Below are 14,664 nucleotides of genomic sequence, written 5' to 3' on the forward strand. Positions count from 1 at the left end.
AATGCAATATACAGATTATGAATTGTGGAAATGTACACTTGAAACCTATATAGTTTTATTAACAATGTCACTCCAATAAACTGAATTCAAAAAGTTAAAAGAAAACCTCAGCAAAATTTTGACTGAAATGAATTGTTTGCAGAATATTTGTTATTTAAAATTATCTGTCTGGTGATAGATGAATATATCACAATATATAAATAGGTACATTAATTAATTCAAGTGAGAGAGTGCATTAGAAGGTATTAAGGAATAACTGAAAGAAATTTGGGTTTTGAAGTCTTTCTAGGAAGAATATTCCATAATAATAATAAATGAAATCAGCTTTGTGCAAAAGTAACTAGTGAAATAACTTCTATGAAAGTTAAAAGTTTGAGTTGTATTGAAAGTACTCTCTGTCTTTTCAGAAGGGTTGTTATTCTTAGATATTTTAATGCTTAAATTTTAAATGGTCATTTCTTGGATCAGTTACATGCATTTTAAATGAAATTAGCTTTTGTCCTCAAACACTCTGCATACTTGGAATATTTGAATTGTGGTGGTTTGTTGTTGGCCACTAGAGGTTTTATTCAATCTTTTGATTCTATGATGAGATGAAATCACAAATGTAATTTTAAATACAGAGATCTCTCCAAATATTTCTATTTCAAGCATCAGAAATTCTGTCTGGTTTGGATTTCATTTCTAGCGAAAAACCAAAATGAAATGCATTTCTGGCATATTAAATAGAGTGATTTCCCAAATCCAGACAATGAGCATTTTCAGTTGAATGCGGGGGCATAAGAGTGACCACAGCCTCGGAATCTGGCTGAGCCCAATTGACATGCTCCTATTATCTTGACTCACTGGAGTCCTTCCTCTGATGCCTGTGTGTCAGGATGGTTATAGCAGAACTCAAAGCCTTAATTTCGAGTGTGAATTAGAGCTCCAGCATCTGTCGAGTGGGGTTGTTGTGAGGATGGAAATGGATTATATTATGTGGAGAGGGTCTGATACACAGATACGGAATTAATGTTCTTTTGTAGCACACTTCTTTTAACAGATAATGGAGTGCCTGCTGGGTCAAGAATGTTTCTAGTTTATAGGGATATATTGGAGGAACAAAGATAACTGCTTACATTCTGGTGGGGAAACAGGGGTCAGGCAAATTAGTTAACAAATAAGCAAGAAAACATCAGATAAAATAAATGTGCTGCAGAGAATTACAGTAGACTGTGACTTTGACATCCATGAGCAGTTTATAAGGGACTGTGAAGATTGACCTCTAAGAATTCTTCAAGAAGGAGTATTTCAGAGGCTTCTATTTTGACGCTTGTAGAGGAAAGATGAAGAAGCTGAGTCGGACTCTTTATACTGTAACTGAGCAAACCAGAACTCAGCCATGTGCAGCCTTGACACATGACCCAACAATTAGTGTTGAAGGAAACAGGTTCTTATTTATATGACTCCAACTCTTGCTCAGAGTCCTCCTCTCCCACGAGATCCAGCACTTCCCTTGCTCCCCAAAAGGCAATAAGCCAAAACCATGCCCAGAAGTTCCCCTCGTCCTTATCTGTCCTTAGCCAGCTGTGCAAACAGGTCTCCATCCCCTCTGGAAGGTGCTCTTGTGGGTTTTGAAGTTGCTCTCTCCTTCAGAATCTGGGGTGTGTTCTTAGCCTCCATGCAGTTGTTCAGGGAAACATGTGCTGGGTTACACTGGGTCATGGTGGGGTCCAGGGAGGTTCACATCCCAAGAGATGTGAACCTCCAGAGTGGCTTCTCTGTACATCCTTCAGAGAAGCACAAGTCTGCAGCTCCTCTCCCAGTCACAGTTTGGTTCCCAGCATCTCCATGAATCTGTGCTTGGTTAGGGGGTCCCACGCAGCTCCATCAGCTCTGCTGCTCCCTTCTCCAGGCTGGCTGCCCAGTGTGCTACTCCTTCTTACTCCAGACCTCATGGCATCTCCTTACACACCAGACCTGATGGCAGACCAGACCCCTTCTCTTTCAGCCAGCTCTTATTTTAAATGCTCAGCCTGGAACTTCCTATGTGACTTCATATCTGGCCCCTCCTACGATATGTTACTTTGGCCAGTTCCCTTGTATGTTTTACCTTCTTTGGCTGCCATCTTTAGTTATGGCAAGAGTTCCCTATTTCGCACCGGCATCCAGGTTGGGCATCCACCTACCCTGGCTATGTCATGAGTCACTATATGCTCTTAAAGTCACATATACCTTACCCCTGGGTGGCAGCGCTCCTCCTACAGCTGTTAACTTGCATTGTTGCAAAGTATCTTAAATGTTTTATCGTCCACTTACCCCCGCCCCTTACGAAAAGTTTGGGAATTTTCTCCTATTTTCAGATGACTCCTGCTTTGTACCCTGTTACAATATGAGTAATTTTTGTGTTCACAGCACATAATATAATGACTGATACTTATAGGAGACCAAAGATTTTTAAATGAATGAATAAGATTTCCATCATGAAAAATTATAGGCTTTAAAAGTAGGTATTTGATGGGATAGTGTTATAGATTGAAATGTGCCCCTTGAACAACCTCCACCAAGATATAATATATTGAAGTCCTACTATTTTAGAATGTGACCTTATTTGGGAATAAACTTGTCGCAGGTGATCTCACTAGTTAAGATCAGGTCATGCTGGAGTGGGGGGGGGGTTCCTAATCTAGTATGACTGGTGTGTTTATCAGAGGATGACCATGTGAAGGCAGACACACAAAGAGTGCCGTGTGACCACCGAGGGGCAATGATGTATCCACAGGCCAACGGATATCAAAGATCGCCACCACACTACCAGAAACAAGGAAGACGCCCCCTGCAGTTTTCATAGGGAGCCTGGCTTTGTGGCTTTCTTGAGTTGGGACTTGCTCCAGACTGTATTTTAACCTACTGACCTCATGGTGCTTTGTTATGGCAGGTCTAGGAAACTAATACAGACGGGTGAATGTGTTAGTTATCACATGCTTTAAAAAAAACTTTTTATTTTGAAATAAATTTAGAGTCACAGAAAATTACAAAAAAAATTAAAAAACAGGATCATACCGAGAGGTTCTCTGCTCTGTGTCCTTCACCCATTCCTCCCAGACGGTAACATCTTGCCCAACTGTGGAACAGTGTTAAAACCAGGAAGTTGATATCAGTATATCCAGAGACATTCATTCAACAGTTTTACATGTAGATGATAATGTTTTAGTGACAAGGAGTGGAGATGCTTTTAAGCTAAGTGAGATGTACAGTGTTTTATTTTAAGGGGTTTTCTTTTTGTAGAATTCACCCATTAATCCCGTGCTCAGAATAAACGTGGCGGCTGTATTCCACACGATTACTTTTTGCCTGTAAAAAAATCTCCTAGGTGAGGTTCTCAAGAGAGGAACCTGAGTAGATCAGGTTACCTCGTCTTTCCAGGCCACCCACAGCACCAACAGCTTATGCTTGTGGTCCTGCAGGAGAAAGTTGGCCCAGTGCGCTGTGGTCAGGACTGTTGGTTCCCTTTGGGTCACTCAATTCACATGTGTGGATTGAAGTGGGTTCTGTGAATGAGGTTTGTGTGGGGTAGAAACACCACATTAAGTTAAATACAGTAAGAACTACACAATTTCTGTGGAATATTTTGTGAACCTGAGTAATTATAGTGCTCTAAGCCCCCTCTTCCATTCCTCCTTTCTTATTTTCCTTCCTTCCCCTGTGACATTTCCATTTCATGTCAGTTTCCATGTACATTTAGCCAGGAAATTGGGACGGTGTGAAAGGCACGAGTAACAACAATGCAGAAAGAAATGTTTAGATAATTTGGAGGTATACTGAAACCTTTGCTTGGAGCGTTCATGATTTTTTTTTAAAATTTGGGAAGGCAATAATCATGTTCCCAAAGAGATATGGCATTTCTTACTTGACTGATATTATAAAGAAATTGTTTTCCCGTTATCTTTTCTTTGCAAAGCCACACTAGATAAAAAAAAATCTAACCCAGGAGTTTGAGTCTTGCAAAAAATTAGTGAGTGTTAATTGTGGGTCTGTTTAAATCACTAAAACTCAAAACAAAAACTTTATATGGGAATAAAAATATTCAACCTCAATACAAAACACTGAGAAGCTGACAAGATAGTGTTTTTAATTTAAAAATTAAAAAACTTTTTTCAATTACACTTTACATTTAATATTATTTTGTGCAAGCAAGGTATCCCAATGGTGAAAACTGTTGAACCAGAATAATGTTTTCCATCTGATGTATTAGTGTGCAGGAAATGCAATACGTGTAGAAAACACCATGTGTTATTAATTCTCAGACTTGTGGTCATCTGGGACCCACAATGATTTATTTGTATTTAGCTAAGGCCAGGTTTCTCAGCCTTGGCCCTAATGACTATCGACATTTTGGGCCGGATGATTCTTTGGGGTGGGTGTCTGCCTTGTGCGTCACAGAATGTTTAGCAGCATCCCAGGCCCTACTCACTAGGTGCCAGTAGCACTGTGCCCCCAAGCCACCACCTGTGACAGTTAAAAATATCTCCTGACATTGCCGATGACCTTTCTGGGTAAAATCATCACTGACTGAGAACCACGGAGCTAAAGAATCAGGAAAGTAAACACTGCTCTTTTACATGGGCTCCTTTGCCAAATAACTATAGCTTTGATTGACCTACTCACACTTGCCCTCTCAACTACAGTTCCCTTTGAAAAGCAATTGTATTTTGGAAAACTTGTTTTGAACCATTCATTTATGTGATGTGATGTGTGCGTTGGTGGGCTTACTAGAAAATCCTCGGATAGCCACACTTGCACCAGAAATGTGGGCTGAATCTGTACATCTCTGCCCTAAAACACTCCTCTTTCAGATCACTTGGAAGAGTGGAATGTGGAAGGGTTGACTGTGGAGGCCGGGCAGGTTGTCTCCACTCCCCACTGGTGGAGAACGCAGGCGACGCAAAGATAAGCAGCTTCAGCAGCCGCCATGTCTGCGTCCCTTGCTTCCATCATGGCTACTTCAAGAAGGAAGGGAAGTTAATGGGTCCCTTCTCACTGCCATTTCTCACAAGGTTATTGGTGGTTGAGGTTCTTGCACCTGTATAAAATTATGTCTGCGTTGCCTTCACACTTCTATATACCTGGTGCAAAGCAGTGCAAGCTAGTCTGTCAAGGGCACCGTGGAAACATCTAGTCTCCCTCCCAGCAGTAATAGAACATTTACCTGAGGGCGCAGCTTATATAGCTTATATGTAGCTTTATATATATATGTAATTATTCGTACCCAGGTTTTTATCTCGCACTTTTCTAAAAACTATTCTTGGGATGTGACTATATTTATCCGATTCTTTTCCCCAGGGCTGGTGGAGCCAAGGGGGTGGAGAGGGGAGAGGTTTGTGGAACACTGAGTTTTGTGAGCTCTTTCTATAAATAAAACCAAATAAACACAAACAAAACAAAACAAAGATGAGTGTTTTCAGGGAAAAAGGCCCACTGTTTTTTTCCTCTTTTTAAAATCCAAGTTGAAGTAATATAAGAAGTCCCAACATAATTACTGTTGTCATTCAAGGGTAGCACTTTTCTGGTTAGCAGGCTGAGATGGGTTTTGCGGGCTGGAAGAGAACGTCCTGCGGGAGCAACAGAGTGGCCTGCGGCTCCGCGTGAGCGGCCGGGAAATGCCTTCCCTGCAGCCGTGGTGACCGAGGGTGGTTCCGCGCTGGGACAGACCCGGTGTGTGTCTCAGGGCGCATGCGTCTCTGTTGTTGATAATACGCGAGACACTTTTGTGAGTATTTTTGGATGTTGATGTGTAGAAAACACCGACAACAAGCAACAGCATGTGAGGACGGCATTGTAGAGCAAGTTTATAATAACCTCTCTAGTAGATAATAAGCGAAATTCTTTTGTGAATATATTTGGATGCTGACATATGCAAAACACCGCTAACAAGTGACAGCACGTGAAGATGACATTGTAGAGCTAGTTTCAAGTAACCGTGCTAAGATCAGTAGTGGGCTTTTTCCCCCTGTTCTTAAATTTGATTGCTGATTTTACAGATGTGCATGAGGAGATCTTCCAGGTGATAAATTTGGGAGAGGCTCTCCCCAAGCAAATTCTATTGGATCTGCTCGCCCTTGCCGGTTAGTTTGCTTAGCCAGTAGTGCAGCATTCACGTCACGGGCTTGGGCTGTTCTGACCCCCATCTCCAAGTAGGTGGGGACGACCTTGGGGCCCCCTCACCTCCCACTGCTCTGCCTCAGCTCTGACTTTGTTTTCAAGTTCTTGGTCTCTTCACAAGTGATCGATAACAGAAGCCAGATCTTTCTGTACATTACCACGCTCTTTAGTGCTGGTCCCTTTCTCACCCTTCACTGTGCTGGACTGCTCTCGTATGTTGGATCAGACCTTGGTATTGCTGAATTTTAAAAGATAGTTTTTATTTCTTCTATTCACTAACAGAGACAATGATGGTTAAATTACATCAACAGACTTGCCTACAGCTGCTCAACGGTGGTCTCATGAGTAAAACTACGCTGAAGAAATGTTATTTCCAAGGACAGGTGAAATAAGTTATGACAACTTGTGTAGTTATGCCTCAAACACTACAATTTAAACTACTCTTATATTACTGCTTTGTCAGTCCCATTATTTTCTTTACAAAGAAAACAAAAATAACAAAAACATGGAGTACTTTACTTGGTAAGGTATAGGAAAGTACTATATTATTGTCATTACTAAGGTATTATTTACAACTGTGTAAGAAGTTATAGAAGTTAGACATTTAGTAAAAATAAGGCCACTTTACACATTGTAAATGACATTTTCCCTGGTTTTATTTTAAATAATTTTTTTCTAATATGCATACATTTTGCTGGAGTTTCTGTGGATTGCCACCTCTGATGTGAAGCAGTTTGGGGTTTTCCAATAATCCAGTCTGAGAAAACAGCCTGAATGGGAACTGTGCACTGGCTGTGTTCACAGTAACAAATGTGAGATACTAACCATCCAGATGCATAACACCTCCATGTGAATGGCACATAAATAAGTCAGTAATGGCATATAAAACATTTGTAGGAGATTTCGTCAAGGGTCTCCTTGTCCCTCCACTTCCCTCCAACTACCAATTAAGGCTAAGTATCACCAAGAGTGTAAACTTAAGCACGTAATGCCAGCTTTGAAGTTGTTCCAGCACCCTCCTAACCGTGCGGCACCACAGATCAGGAAACTCCTGTTTTGTTTCCAGCCGCGATCTCTTAGTCACAGTGTGGACACCAGCTCAGGGGCACTTCCCTTGAGTTCCAAGGCTTGCTTGTTTTTAAATCTAGGATGAATATCTCTATGTCATCTTTCAGCCTGGAGAGTAATTTTCTTTTTAAAAAGCATTAATGAATTAGAATTCTTAAAGCAACACTATCATTAACTTGTGGAGTTTTAAAAAAGTGATTCAGAGTAGGATTGTATCATATGTGGCAGTTTTATTCAGACACACATGTGGAACATCTCTCTTTAGACACCTTTTGTGATGTAGGACTTGAGCAAGGAAAAGCAAATGAAGTAATAAGAAATAGAACCCAGTGTGAGACTGGTATAGGGCCTTGGTTACTTGATGGGTTTTCGGCTATCATGACTATCCCTCGCTTCCTACAGATGTTTATTGAACACCTACTATGTGCTGGGTACTGTTCTAGAAATTTGGGACACACCCTCAAATAAGGCAGAGAAAGTTCCTCTATAATGAGCACAGTCAATATGTTAATAATAACCTGTCAGGTGTCAGTAATCACAATGAACAATATATAATAACTTCTCAGTTATGAATAATTACGCTGAAAAAATAAAGTCAATGGGTAGAGACCGACTAAGTATATGTATGACAGGTATTTCAGAGAAGGTGCTCAAGGACATCTTATGTATGGGCCTGACCTTGATCAGGGGCGTGAACGGAGGGAGTGGGAAGAGATGGGGTGGGTGAGAGTTGTTCAGTCAGAAGGCAAAGGGGGGGGGATCAAGGCAGAAGCAAGCCAAAACAGCAAGGAGGACTGTGGGTCTGGAACCAAGTGAGGTCAGGAAAGAGGCCCAAGATTTTATAAGGCTTCACAGACTTTGGTGAGTAGATTGCATTTTATTCTTGGTGTGATTGGAAGCCACAGGGGGCTTCTGAGAACAATTTGATTTGTAGTTAGTGATCCTTGGTCACCTGTGGTAAAGGATATACATACACATCTGTGAATGTATTAAAAACCACTGATTGTATGTATACACTAAAATGGCTGAATCATATGGTATGTGAATTATATCTAAAAAAAAAAAACCGCTGGTTGGTATGTGAAGACTAAACTAAAGGGAGTTAAGAAGAGAAGCAGGAAAGCCAGTTCAAGAATAGTTTGAGTAGCTGTGATGATTAATTTTGTGTGTCACGTTGACTGGGCCACCGGGTGTCTTGATATTTTGTGAAACGCTACTCTGAGAGTGTTTGTGAGCATCTTTTTGGATGAGATTGACAATGGAATCGGTCGACTGGGTAAAGATTTCCCTCCCTCATGTGGGTGGGCCTTCACTACCTAGTTGAAGGCCTGGCCAGAACAAAAAGGCCGGCCCTCCTGTGAGAAAGAGGAAACTGCTGGGCAATCGGGAGCGCTGATCTTTTCCTGCCTTCAGACCTGAGCTGACACATCAGCTCTTCTTGTGTCTTGAGCCTGCTGGCTTTCGAACGGAAACTTCCACCGTCCCATGGACTCCCCCGGTTCTCCGGCCTGTGGATGTGGACTGGGGCCGCACCAGCAGCCCTCCTGGGTGTCGGCTTGCAGACCTGCAGACTGTGGACTTCTCAGGCTCCACAGTCACGTAGGCTGGGGCACAATGTTTTACAATTACGGCAAGGCAATTTGGGGACTTTCTTAACATAGAAAGTATGGAAAGTGAGTCAGCCTCATAAAGCAGGGAGTCCCTGGGGCTGGAAAGGCTTAAACCAGATCTGACAGTCCAGATACATCACCTGTGAAAGTGAGTCTCTGAAGGGGGGGGTGGGAGCAGCCAGACTGGAGTGGATTCTGAGCTCTGGGTTACCGCAGACTTTATCTTCATCAAACCTGTTTTATTGCTACATAAAACATGCCTGTTAGTGTCATTATGACATGTTTCTTTAAGCAGTTATTTATTTGCTTTACTTTGGAACATAAAACATGAGTGATTTGAGGACAGGATTTTTCCCCCTTTTTTATTCTCATGTTGTCCCCCTACCCCTGATCCTCCACCCCTGGCAACCACCAATCTGTTCTCAGTCAGAACTTGTTAAGCATCGGTTTCAGCACTTTTTATAAGAGTAGGTAAGTTTTAGAGTTCACTTTTGGTATAAAGTCTAATTTGAGGAATAAGCACGACTGTACCTTGTTTCACACTGCAGTGTGACAAAGCCAGCCACTGCATCTGTGTGGTTGATTGTCACCTGGCTGATTAAGGGTTTTGGTAACTGGCATTTCACCAGCACACTCGGCCCTCCTTCTTCTGCCCGGTCTTGCCAGCTCTCAGGTCTGTCTCTCTCGGTCTAGTTTTTGCTCCTGTTCTGCCAAACAGTGCTGGGGAAAAATCAAATCACCAGCTCCTGGCATAATTACCTTGTACAACACAATCTCGTGGTCCCTACGCGTCACTTGGCAATTCCTTTTAAGCATTCTTTGTTGGTTCCTAGTCTGTTTTCACAGGTGGCAAAAGCTTACAGCTCTCCTCGTCTTCAGTTCCTTTGCTATTAGCCAGCAAATGAGGGAGGCTTTTTCTTTGTCAACAAACAAGAACCCAAGAAAAACTTTAAAAAAACAAACGATCCCCCTCCTCAAAACATATTACCCGCTTGTTTTTCTCACAAATAATCCTACTGAAGTAGGATCTCTGCATGTTTACCTATATAACATAGCCATAAAATGTAAGTGTTAGTTCACACCTTACATTTATTAGCTAAGCCACAAAATAGAAGATGAACTCTCTAAAATAATAGAGAAAAAAAACTTGTGTCGGCTGATCAAAATGGTCAACAAACTGCTTTCTTAATGGAAACTGTATAGTTAAAATGCAAAACCTGATATATTGTAGTTACTCTGCTGTCTGGGAGTTCAGATAATTTTGAATGATCACAGTTAGTGTATCATAAAAATGGAATTCAAGTACTTTTGATGGTGGCCTAATGGTAAGCTCCGTAATCCCTAGGTGGCTCCTATTCAACCAAGGGAAGACAATGCTTTCAGCCATACTGGGAATGTTTTCTCATACTGCTGTTTGCCAGAAAACTTATGTCTATGAAGACTCAGATCACCTGGAGGATCTTCTTAGAAGTTGGGTTCTGATTCTGCAGGTCTGGGGTGGAGCCAGAGAATCTGCATTTCTTTTTATTTGACCTTTTCCCCATTTTAACTATTCTGCTTATCTCCTGTTATACGAAAAAAAAAAACTTATTGTACAGTGTCATGTATTTTCCAAGCTCAAAATAACATTATTTGCATCCTAAGAATCTATTAGTCTTTATAATAGGACTTGTCTTTTTAGCTCATGTCAGCTTTTGCCCTAAAAAGAAAAATGCCTCCTCCATTGGTTGTTTCTCGTCTATGCACCAACGTGAAGACATCATAGACTGTGTGCGATAACTCGACACAGATGTAACAGCTTCCCTCCCTGCGACCCCCACGCCCCAGCCCTGGTCTATCAAGATGGGGTCTGCATGGGTTTTTGTTCACTGTTCAGACCATGCACACAGAATGGACTATAACTGTGTTCTTTAAAGCCGTACACCTGAACACAGTGTGGGGAACGCCCTTGTCATTGCTGGCAGAGAAGCAGGGAGCTCCGGTTCACCACAGCAGCACACTGAAAACTAAGATAACACGTTTGGAAAAAATCCCTTTTACTGTACACTCGCAAATAAAGCAAGAAAGATGAGCAATGGTTGTTTCTTTTTCTGCTAGCCAGAAAGTGTGTTTCCGCTCGTTTGGGCTTTAACGTTCAGTGTGCCGCACCCCGGTGCTCATGCACGTGAGCTGATACCTGCAGAGTCTGCGCGGTGCAGCAGCCCCTGATGTTTTCAGCTAGTTTGTCTAACTGTTGAGCTGCTTCACCAGTTAGTAATATAACACACTGAACAACTTTACATAATTACTTCTTTGAAATACTAGGAATGTTTACACATTTATTGGGTTTGTAAAGGACGCAAAACTTTCTTTTAAAAAAAATCCTGAAGCTGACTTGAAGCAGGAGGAATGTCTTATTATTTGGCTAAATATGGTGTATATTTTATGTCATTTAAGATTTGAAGGATAAATTTATAGGGCACATTTTTTTTGGTCAACTGTTCCAGCCAGACCTCCCATGAAGTGTTTGTTGAAGTATCTCCACTTGTCCAGCAGAGGGCACTTTACACACCCCTCTCTAGGGAGCAAATGTGGATGATGCAGAAAGTGTCCACCTACCATCAGGAAAAACCCTGCGGATTTATTTTAAAACTCACAAAAATATAGAAAACATAGACTGCACCACAGAGTTTCATGTAGAAAGTATCAGTGTGTGTGAAGTCGAACAGGGAGAGGGGACATTTTATCCCGGTCTTCACTTCACTTCACCCTGGGTCTTTTTTCCTTTCCTGGCCCAAGAATGGGATTGCATTGAACTTTTTTACTTGTAAGTACAACATCCATTTTCAAGTCATTTGGTTGAGTTTCATCTTTTCTAGCCTGAATTTACTCTTCTGTTCAAAAGCCTGAAACAAGGATATCTGGTGTCTCACCCAAGAGCAGAAATTATGGCTCAGCCATCAGGAATGCTGAGATAGTGTTGCCCCTCTCTGCTTGGAGCTGCATTATTTCCATCCTTCCAGGAAGAACCTGGGGGCAGAAATCTGCCCAGTTTGGTTTTGCAAACCTGAGTTTTGTACGCCCGAGGCGTGCTGTGAAGGAAAATCCACCAGTCTTTCTTCCTTGAAACATAGTTGTTGACATCCATTTTCATGAGAGGTGATTAAGACATCTTTTTCCACAGTGGCTACAACTAGTAACCTTTCTTAAAAAGGCTTCGGTTTTTCCAAAAGCATTGAAGTCCTAGACCGACACCTTGTGTCTCTTTCATTTTAATCTGTTCTGTTGGCTCTGGTTTAGCATCAGAAACATCAGAGAGGATTGTGCGTGCATGTGCTCAAACGGTTTTTCAAGTAAACTTCTTTCATCCTGGGAGAAATGTAACACTTAGTACTTTTCATACATATTAATAGCCTTTGTTTTCTATTTCTCTTTCTGCCTCTGGTTCACATTTGCTCTCATTTGTCCCAGAGTTGACATGTAAAGAGGGAATGGGGTCCTTTGCGAGAGAGGTGTCCTCAGAAAGTCCTCACCCAAAAAGGTTCATAAACTCACTGGGTTACATCAACCTGATTATCCCCAAGTTGCCTTGGGTTTTGCGATTGCTCGTGTGTTTTGTTTTCTTTTAGCTGCACCACATGTGTGATTCCCTGTGCCATTTTCTTCTATGATTTTCTTGATGACTCTGAGCTACGGCTTCCTCCTTAGTTCCATCGTGGTTTTCCTCATCTTGCTGATGTAGGGCTTCAAAGGAGTGTCAGAACACAGGTTGCCGAGGTACACGAGTGAGAACCGGAAGGTATTCTGGGATTCAGAGTGACACTGGGCGTGCTGCATCCAGTGGAAGACCACGTCGTCAACGACACAGCATCTGAGTGGTCTAGGACAAGGTGATGAACATGGCAAGCTTCCAGGAGACTCGGAAACCTGCCACTCGCAAGGCATTGTAAGAGAATATCACAGCATCAGGAACCGTAGTTGTGAACCAGCCGCCCCTGGGAACCAGGTCCTCACAGGAGTGCAGGTGTGCAGGAGCACAGTGAAGGGGTGGCGCCAGTGTAGGATGGGTAGCTTCTGCCTCCTCAGAGTAATGTGCATTGTGCAGTGAGCTTCGCTTAGCACGGATGCTCAAGCCCAAAATTTGCTGACAAGTCCATTGCAAAAACTCTGGTCAAAAACTGCTTCAGGCCTCTGGTCATCAAAATCTGTACCATAAGCACCAGTTCCAAGAGCACCAAGTGTACCCAACGGTCTGTGAGGGTTAGAGACCAGAGCACCAGTGGCTTCCTCAATTCAAACTTGGTTCATTTGTTCATCACTAGATGCCAACTACCAAAGGTAAAGGCAGCACAGAGTAGAAAACAGGAAAGATTCCTCCAGTTTTCCCGCATCCACTGGATGGCTTCATCTTCGCTGAACTGCTTTTTGAATTCATATTCTTATAAAGTTAGCACCGGTGTGTTCATTGGGGCTGACCTTAGGAGTTCTTTTATGTTTTCTGTGCTCTGTAGGGGCTCTCCTCCTCCCAGAGCCCACATCCACTGAAGGAGGAAATGAATCCTGAGAGTCTGCCTTTCTTTTTTTTAAACTGTATTTTATTGATTATGCTATTACAGTTGTCCCAAATGTTTTCTCCCCTTTCTCTCCCCTCCCCCCTGCACCCCCCACCCTTCCCCCCGCTTGTCCAGGGGGTTGTGCATATAAGTTTTTTGGCTTCTCTATTTCCTGTAATATTCTTAACTTCCCTCATCTACTTTATGCCTGCCATTTATGCTTCTTATTCCCTGTACATTTTCCCCCATTCTCCCTCTCCCCCTCCCCACTGATAATTCTCCATGGGATCTCCATTTCTGTGATTCTGTTCCTGTTCTAGTTGTTTGCTTACTTTGTTTTTGTTTTTTGGGTTTAGTTGTTGATAGTTATGAGTTTGTTGTCATTTTATTGTTCATAGTTTTTATCTTCTATTTCTTAGATAAGTCCTTTTAACATTTCATATAATAATAGCTTGGTGATGATAAACTTCTTCATCTTGACCTTATCTGGGAAGCACTTTATCTGCCCTTCCATTCTAAATGCTAGCTTTGTTGGACAGAGTAATTATGGATGTAGGTCCTTGCCTTTCCTGACTTCAAATACTCCTTTCCAGCCCCTCCTTGCCTGTGAGTTTTCTTTTGAGAAATCAGCTGATAGTCCTGTGGGCACTCCTTTGTAGGTAACTCTCCTTTTTTCTTACTGCTTTTAATATTCTCTTCTTCTCTTTAATCTTGGCTAATGTAATTATGTTGTGCCTTGCTGTGTTCCTCCTTGGGTCTAATTTCTTTGGGCTTCCTGGAAGTCGATTTCCTTCTCCATATTAGGGAAGTTTTCCTTCATTATTTGTTCAAATAAGTCTTCAATTTCTTGCTCTTCTCTTTCTGGAAGTCCTATGATTCAGATGTTGGAGCGCTTAAAATTGTCCCAAAGGTTCCTAAGCCTACTCATTTTTTTGCACTCTTGTTTCTTCATTCTGTTCCAGTTGGTTGTTTATTTCTTCCTTCTGTTCCAAACCATTGATTCGAGTCCTGGTTTCTTTCCCTGCACTGTTGATTCCCTGTATATTTTGCTTTGTTTCACTTTGTGTAGCCTTCATTTCTTCCCTCCTTTTGCAACTTAGCTCAATCAATTCTGTGAGCATTCTGATTACCAGTGTTTTAAACTCTGCATCAGATAGGTTGTCTACCTCCTCGTCACTCAACTCTTTTTCTGGAGTTTTGATCTGTTCTTTCCTTTGAGCCATATTTCATTGTCTTGGTGCACCTGTTATATTGTAAAGGGGTGGAGCCCTAGATATTCACCGGGGTGGAGCACCCCTCTTTGCTGCACTGTG

The 14,664-nt window shown here is 42.0% G+C and overlaps 1 protein-coding gene and 1 pseudogene across 5 annotated transcripts in view; one reads left to right on the forward strand and one right to left on the reverse strand.

Moving 5' to 3' along the window:
* The window catches only part of LMO7 (LIM domain 7), a 214,108-nt gene that overhangs the window by 86,997 nt on the left and 112,447 nt on the right, over nucleotides 1–14,664 (forward strand). The gene's annotated exons all lie outside the window — the stretch shown is intronic.
* LOC128627478 (elongation of very long chain fatty acids protein 6-like) lies at nucleotides 12,489–13,264 on the reverse strand (annotated as a pseudogene).

The sequence above is a fragment of the Artibeus jamaicensis genome, unplaced genomic scaffold (assembly GCF_021234435.1).
Source record: "Artibeus jamaicensis isolate MK-2021 breed Jamaican fruit bat unplaced genomic scaffold, CSHL_Jam_final contig_415, whole genome shotgun sequence".
NCBI lineage: Eukaryota > Metazoa > Chordata > Mammalia > Chiroptera > Phyllostomidae > Artibeus > Artibeus jamaicensis.